The sequence below is a fragment of the Apium graveolens genome, chromosome 7 (genome assembly GCF_009905375.1).
Source record: "Apium graveolens cultivar Ventura chromosome 7, ASM990537v1, whole genome shotgun sequence".
Taxonomy (NCBI): Eukaryota; Viridiplantae; Streptophyta; class Magnoliopsida; order Apiales; family Apiaceae; genus Apium; species Apium graveolens.
The window spans coordinates 191,126,453-191,134,255 of record NC_133653.1 but is presented as its reverse complement, the minus strand read 5'-3'; the positions used below and the strand labels follow the sequence as shown (position 1 = coordinate 191,134,255).

Genomic DNA, 7,803 nt, shown 5'->3' with positions numbered 1-7,803 from the left:
GTTAATATGAAGTTTCTTGAACACCTCCAGAAACTTCTCAAACTACTTATCCAGCTTTTTCTTCTGTAGCCTCTTAGGAAAGGGAGGTGGAGGATATATCTATTTCTCCCCTGTATTACCCTCAGGAGGAGTGCGTTCAATAGTTGTCTTCCTTGGTTCCACTTCTGCTTCCTTATGCACTTCTTCTTCAGCTACAACTTCTTCATCCGAAACTTGAGAGTGTTCGGGATTTGCAACCTTCCCAGACCTCAATGTAATTGCCTTTACATGCTTCTTAGCTTCCCTCTTTCCTGGAACTTCAGTGTCACTAGGGAGTGTACCAGGTTGACAATTTAGCAAGTTATTCGCAATTTCCCCAATTTGATTTTCCAAGGTATTGGTAGAAATCGCTTGGCTCTTGCACATGAGCCTCAACTCCTCCAATTCCGATTTTTTTCATTAGACTATTGCAGCTGGAGTTGTTGTCTTTGTGCATAATTCGGTTGCTGAAAACTAGGAGGGTTGTACTGCTTTACTGGATACTGTTGATAAGGCTATTGAACCGCATTCTGAGTGTTGCTCCAACTGAAGTTAGGATGGTTACGGTTGTTAGGATGATAGGTGGGTGGCACAGGTTGTTGCGAACTCTGAAAGTTACTCATGAACTGAGTTGATTAACTAGAAATAGCACACTACTCCGTCTCATGGGCACCAGCAGAAAGCTCACAGACACTAGTGATCTGATTAATTCCATAATTAGCTAAATCATCTACCTTCATCATCAAATCTGAGCAACTATAGAAGTAACTGTATCTAACTCCAGAATTCCTGCTACCTTGCCCTGAGATAGTCTCTTAGTAGGATTTTGGTAATCATTAGCAACCATCAGTTTAATCAATTCATAAGCTTCATCATAGCTTTTAGCCCACAAGGCTCCTCCTGATGCTGCATCAAGCATGGGTCTAGAAGTAGCACCCAAACCATTATAGAAACAGTTAATGATCATCCAGTCAGGAATCCCATGGTGAGGACACTTTCTAAGCATCTCTTTGTAACGATCTCAAGCCTTATATAAAGATTTTCCAGATTGCTGAGTAAATTAAGTAAATGCGTTTCTGATTGCAGCAGTCTTCGCCATAGGAAAGAATTTAGTTAAGAATTTTTGAGAAAGATCCTCCCATTTGGTGATAGACCCTGGTGGTAGAGATGTAACCAACACTTTGATTTATCCCGCAGAGAGAATGGGAAAAGCCTCAACTTAATAGCATCTTCAGAAACTCCATTGAACTTGAAAGTGTCGTAGATCTCGATGAAATTTCTGATGTGCATGTTGGGGTGTTCAGTCGGAGAACCCCCAAACTGAACTGAGTTCTGTATCATCTGAATCATGCTCGACTTGATCTCAAAGGTGTTAGCCGAGATGGCTGGTCGAACAATGCTAGACTGAATATCATTTATCTTTGGTTGAGAGTAATCCACCAAAGCCTTCAGATTTTCTTCTGGTTCTCCCATTGTAATAAGTTATTCTTCTTCCTTCTCAACTAAGATCTCTTCTTCAACTTTCTCCTCGACTATAACTTCTTCCTCAGCTTGATTCAGTGTTCTCTTCCGAGACTGAGAACGCGTATGCATACACGCTCGCTAGAGTACCTGAAACACGACAAGGAATTTAGTAAGTAACAATGTCCGAGTCACTGAACTTTAACGACCAATGATGATAAACACATAAACTAAAAATTAACACCGAAGTCCCCGGCAGTGGCGCCAAAAACTTGTTAGGGCTTAACATGCGCTAAAATTACACGCAAATATACGCGTTCGCAATTAGTATAAGATATCAATCAAATTCGTTCCCATAGGGACTGGTTTAGGTTAAGTTTAATTTATGCACTTAAGCAATAATGGTATGGTTATCATTCAATGCTAAGACAAATAACAAATTGGTTTTCGATTAAACTAAGTGATTATAGTAAATAGAACTAACTAAGAGAATTGAGGTTGAATTACTTATATGAGACAAACATGGGATTCTAACTTCATTACTACTTCATTCAAAGTCATTGTTCTTAACCTTAGCATGCAATGGTGATGACAACTAATCCGATAACACAAAACTAGTAAACTCTAACTTTCATTGTACGAATACCATACTACCAGACATCCACAAAAGAGATAGAAACTGAATAGACACCAATTATATTGAGACCCTATATGTCTATAGAATTTGACAATATAACAGTTTAATGCACAAGTTATCTATCGTGATTACATAGGGCAAGTAAGTTGGTTAAAATTACCTATGAATCATGCATATCAAATACTTGAACCTATGCTAGCATGGTAAGTTCTAAACCCTTAAATTCACTTTCGCTTCATTAAAGATTAACAAGCTATCTTATAAGTTCGAGATGCTCATAAGACGAATAAGCATAACCAATACTAGGTTATCATACAATCACCACACACTAAGACATCGAAACAAATTAACTAAATAAATCCATAAATAAATCCGCCAGAACCCCACGATAGCGATTAGCCCATAATCGGACTCATCATCAACGTGGGTTCCGATGAAAGCTTGGTATAATAAACATAGTCTTTATACTGAATAAATAATAAACCAAGTACGAAACAAGAGTATAGGTTCACAAATAAGAAAACTAGCATCCAAAGTTACAACTTAAAACAAAGAATCACAAGAATAAACTAGATCCTCTTTGGCTTGGTTGAATTGTACTCTACGGTCTTCTTATGCCTTCACCTTAAGCTCTGGTACGTCTTGTAATGAAAAATGACCTTACGTTATGTTTATATAGCATCCCATGCATATTAGAAGTCTTCTGGATCAAAATCAGAGTAGAAACAGGATTCTTTGAATTCAACCCGGCGTGGGCGCGCGCTGGTGAAGCGCGGGCGCGCTGCATCTCTATACTCCTGGCGCGACCGCGCGCCACTAAAGCGCGGTCGCGCTGACTCTCTGGAAAAATTTCTTCTTTTTATTTTCTTGCTGGTTTGAGTTGGTCTTTTCATGAGTAATCTTCTTGACACCATCCTAACACCAAATTAGCATCAAAATAATGCCAATTCACCTGAATTCCTGTTAAATGCCTGAAATACAAAAACACTACAAAATACATCAAAAATACCAACAACTTGAGTACAAAACACCAATTCAAAGCTTTACAGAGCGTTATAAAGTGACATAAATGCCACTCAATAGAACCACCTCATGCATACCATAAAAGATTACCTTAGATTTTTGATATTTGCATCCACTATTTGCATCCACTATAGTTAGATCAAATCTAGCCATCTGTTCTCCAAAGGTCTTGAATTTTGATTTGATCTCAACTTGTGAAGGGATAATCTCATCCATCTTCTCCCTCACTAATTTTCTGATTTTATCTTGATGACCAGTCAAAGTCACTTGTAGTGCTTTACCAAAGAGGTGAAAATCCTTGATTTGAGCCTTGTAGACTTCATTGACTGCATCATACACTTCCTGTGGAGTGAGGATCTTGGCATTACTCCCCAATATGGTGACATATTACTCTCTGAACCTTGCTAAGACCCCATCCATCTCCAAGGTGAAGTCCTTAAACAGCCAAACATCCACATTGACATCCTGCTCAGCTTCATTCACTATCTTCTGCTTTTGCTTTTCAACATCTTCATTATAAGTGAGCAAAATTGTCTAATAGTCTTGATTTGTCATATCAGTAGTGAGCAGATGTTGTGTGATGTTTGCAAGGCCTGAGAGTTGATCAACCAGAAGATCATCAACTATGTTTGGTTGGGATTGGGCATTTTGTAACCACTGTTGGATTAGGTGAGAGGGTTGTTGTGTGGGGTTAGAAGTTGATGGCTGGTCATTTGGATTTGTGGTGGAGAGAAGGGATTCAATAGAACCACCTGTGACAGATGTCACAGTTTGACTCACAGGTTGAATTGTGGTTATGACAGTTTGTTGTTCTCCACTTGCGGTGGGAACCTCCATTGGAATTGGAGGGGAGTTGACTAGGTTACTGTCATGTACTCTAGCCTCAAACCCTTGTACTTATTTCAAAGTACTGTCATATAAATGTGATGCACTTGCCTCCCGCATAGCAGGATCATTGGCAAATAAACTCTTAGCTTCAATTGTGAGTGCAATCTCGGCTAAGATTTTGAGGGGAATTGTTCCTTCAAGAGGTAGCTCCCCCTCAAGAGTACTACCCTCAAACCTTACAATCTGTGAGGGTTGATTTGCACATGAAGGTGCTTTGGAAGCTAACACAGGGTCTTCAGTAAAAATTAATGAAAACCCTGTGTTTGTGTTGATGTCATCAAGGTCTACCCCAGTATGTAGCCTCTCACCAACTAAATTTGGTTCCTGGGTGGTGAGCATAGTTTCTTGAACCATGTCACTTGTTGTTGGAAACTCTTGAGAATCAGATCCAAGAGTTTGATTAAATAGAGAAGAATTTAGAGAAATTAGATGTTGGATTTCGGAGTTGAGTGTTGGAATCTCCCCCTGAGTAGAAGAGAGAGTTTCAAAAGATGTGCTCTCTTTGTGTGTGCCATCCTTATTTTTTCTTTCATACACTTAAATTTGTTCAAGTGTTTGTTCAATAGAGACACTCTATTGAGAGGATGCCTCTAGAGTCTGTTTAATTCCCTATTTTACAACTGCATCCTGTTGGGAGGGTGTAGAGGTGGCTTGAGTGGTCAACTCAGTTTGTTTTTCCTTCTTTGTTTTCTTGACCAAAGGTGACCCCTGTTCTGTTTGGTCCTCATCACTCTCATTTATAACAATTAATGGTTCGTGCTTTCTCTTCTTTTTACTCACTTCACCCTTTTAAGAGGATGTAGTGGTTGGATTCCTATCTTTTAATGGTAAAGAAGAAGGGGTCTCAGTATGGGAAGATCCCTGTTGGTGTTCTTGTGTTTGTTCTTCCACAGGTACATGAACTATTACTGTACTAGATATAATTGTAGACCTCATGTCAGGCATGGGGTAAGGGTAAGTCATAAATTTCTCCAACATAAATGGAGTGATTTTGAGACTTACAGTTACCTTATTCTTTGTAGTAAGTGAGCCAAATAAAATTTTGGACACTTGCTTACAGTTGCTTATTTTTGTCCTATCTATACCATTAAGGAAATGAATTTCTGGAACTTTATGATTTAAAGTAGACATTATAAACCTGGGAAAGAAGATTTCCTTACCTCTTGTAGCTAGGGGCATTGTGAGCCTGGTGCTAAGTTCTTCCAGGATTAATAGACCAACATTCAAGTGTCTGTTGTGAGCTATGGAGAACATCAGCTTCTGGGCCATACTTGATATGTTGTCATATCCTATTTTTCTGCAAGTGAAGGCCCTCACAATGGAATCAAACAAGAAAGACCATTCCTTCCTTAGGTACTTCTTGTTCAGGCTAGCCATGTTGATTCTTTCATTGTAGTCAATGAAGTCCATGAACTCAGCTAGCTCATCCTGTGTTGGAATCTCCACCAAGTTTTCAGTTGGAATGCCCAAAGCTTGATTCACATCTTGCTTATTAAACTCCACATATTGGCCTCCAATAGAGCAGTTCACCAACATAGATACAGAGTTATCATGCACAACTGTCCTCACTACTGCTGTTGTCCAGTATCATGCAGAACATCCAAGTAAAGGATTGGATTGGCAGTTAGAGCTCCTGCAATATAAGACTCAGACAAAAATTTAACAAATTTCTTGAAACTATCAGGGCTTGATTAACATCTATAAAAGCGAGATAGTTGGTTCCATCCTTGGGGATTGCAACTCTAACATTGTCTTGAGTGGGTAAGAAAAACTAGAGAGAAAGAGTTTGAAACGAGAGAGTGCGGTTGATAATTGGAAAAATTAGACCACTTAGAGATCTCGAAGGCATAAAGAGGTGTATGTAGAGATGTCTTGGTATTATAGTAAAAGGTAAATAACTTATCGAGAACTAAAAATGGATGTTTGGAATTTGCTTATCGAGAAGTCATATTGAGAGAATAGATACATATATGTCATTTTCCTGACTCTTATCGAGAAGTAAAAAATGACTTGTCGAGATGTCAAATAAATACTCAGTTATCCTGAATGAACTGAATTATTTCCAACTTTTATTTGAATAAATCAAAATAAAATCAGACTGATTTTGTCAAAAGTATTTTACCAAAATAATTTATTAAATTTGTTAGGTCACACACACTGTAGAAGGGGGTTGAATACAGTGTTTACCATAATCAAATCGAATATAAGAACTCAAGTAACAGAAAACAGATTTTATTCAACACAATAAACTCCGTTACAATATAGAACTGTCCTCTCTCAGTGATGAACAAATTATCACGAGAGCTGCTAAGGTTACAAAGAATAATAACTTCGATAATGATAACACTTATAGTGTAAAACCTATGCCTGTGTTTATATACTACACAGTTACAAGATAATGTTCTATTTGATATGGAATATAATTCCGCTTCCTAAAATATATCAACTAGTTATCTTTTCTTCCAAGTATTCTATTCTTCATAGAATTCTTTCTTCATGCATAATTCTTTATGTCTTAGTCTCGATCTTCTTTCCTTTCAATCAGCCGCCTGCCTTATCTGAAAGTCATCTTAAGTCCTGATATTATCTCCTGATAAATATCTTTGATAACTTAAGTTCTGATAACTTAAGTTCTGATATCTTAAGTTCTGTCTTCAGTATACGTGCTGATTTCCAGTTAAGTACTGATTTGTCATGTTTGGTAAGATCTGAAAACTAAACACAAATCATATTACACATGACATTATCAAATATATCTAACAATCTCCCCCAACTTGTAAATTAGCATAATATACAAGTTCAACAGATATTTGATGATGTCAAAAACATTAAGTACAAATGCATGAGAATTTGACTAGATAACTACAACTTATAGTCCTTTCAGCTTTACCATCTTAAGGTCTGATGACAGCTTCAGTCTGTATACACTTCAAAATTTAAGCGGTTGTAGATCTTTGACTTGGCTTCAATTTATGATCTCTTTGATATCGGGAGTTGTTCTGAGATAGTTCTTCAACAAACATCTCTCAGCATATTCAAGTTCATTGACCATCCTCCTTTTAGCATTTATCAATTCAGCTATATCTTCACCAGTTTAAAAAATAGCTGCTCTGAGATCATTTATCTTAGCTTTTCTTATCTCCTGATCTAGTCTGATCAGATATGCCTTGTCAGACTCTAGATTGAATTCCACAGCCTTATAACCCAGAAAAGTAGTTATAATCTTAGCAGAGTTCGGCTTCATTTCGACAATATCACCTTTGTGATCTCTGTACTTGGGACAGCATGTGATGTCAGACTTTACAGAATAAAGCTTCTTCTGTCTTTGAATTTGAGATTTTAAATAACCTGCAGCACTATCTGTTAATCTGTCTTTCACTTGGAGTAGGATTAGAACATGTTCCAGTTCCTCAAAATACTTCAGTGGTATAGCATTCTGCCTAATCTGGTATACCCTTCCATCTGTCATAAAATATAACAAGGTATGTTCTTTCAAAAAGGTATGGTAAACCATTTGTACATATTCAAGTCGATTCAATCTTTCAGGAGTTGCTCCAACACCTGGTTCACTTAAGGAAGTTGGATCATTGGTAGTGTTATGTACTCTTCTTTCATCAGAACTACCCAATCCAGATTTATCTCTTGCTTCCTTTCCTGTAACAACTCTTGCTTCAAAACCACTTGTTGCAGTCTTCAAAGGTTGAGCTTGTTTAGCTTTGGTGAATCCTGGTAGGAGTATCTTTGAAGGTTTAACATGAGCAATGTCAGAGGTTTCC

At 37.7% G+C, this 7,803-nt stretch overlaps 1 non-coding gene across 1 annotated transcript; it reads left to right on the top strand.

Moving 5' to 3' along the window:
• Positions 1 to 995: 995 nt before the first annotated feature.
• On the top strand, positions 996 to 1,102 carry LOC141675323 (small nucleolar RNA R71). Its single transcript, XR_012555981.1, has one exon. It is a non-coding gene; the product is annotated as a small nucleolar RNA R71 (small nucleolar RNA).
• The last annotated feature ends 6,701 nt before the right edge of the window (positions 1,103 to 7,803 follow it).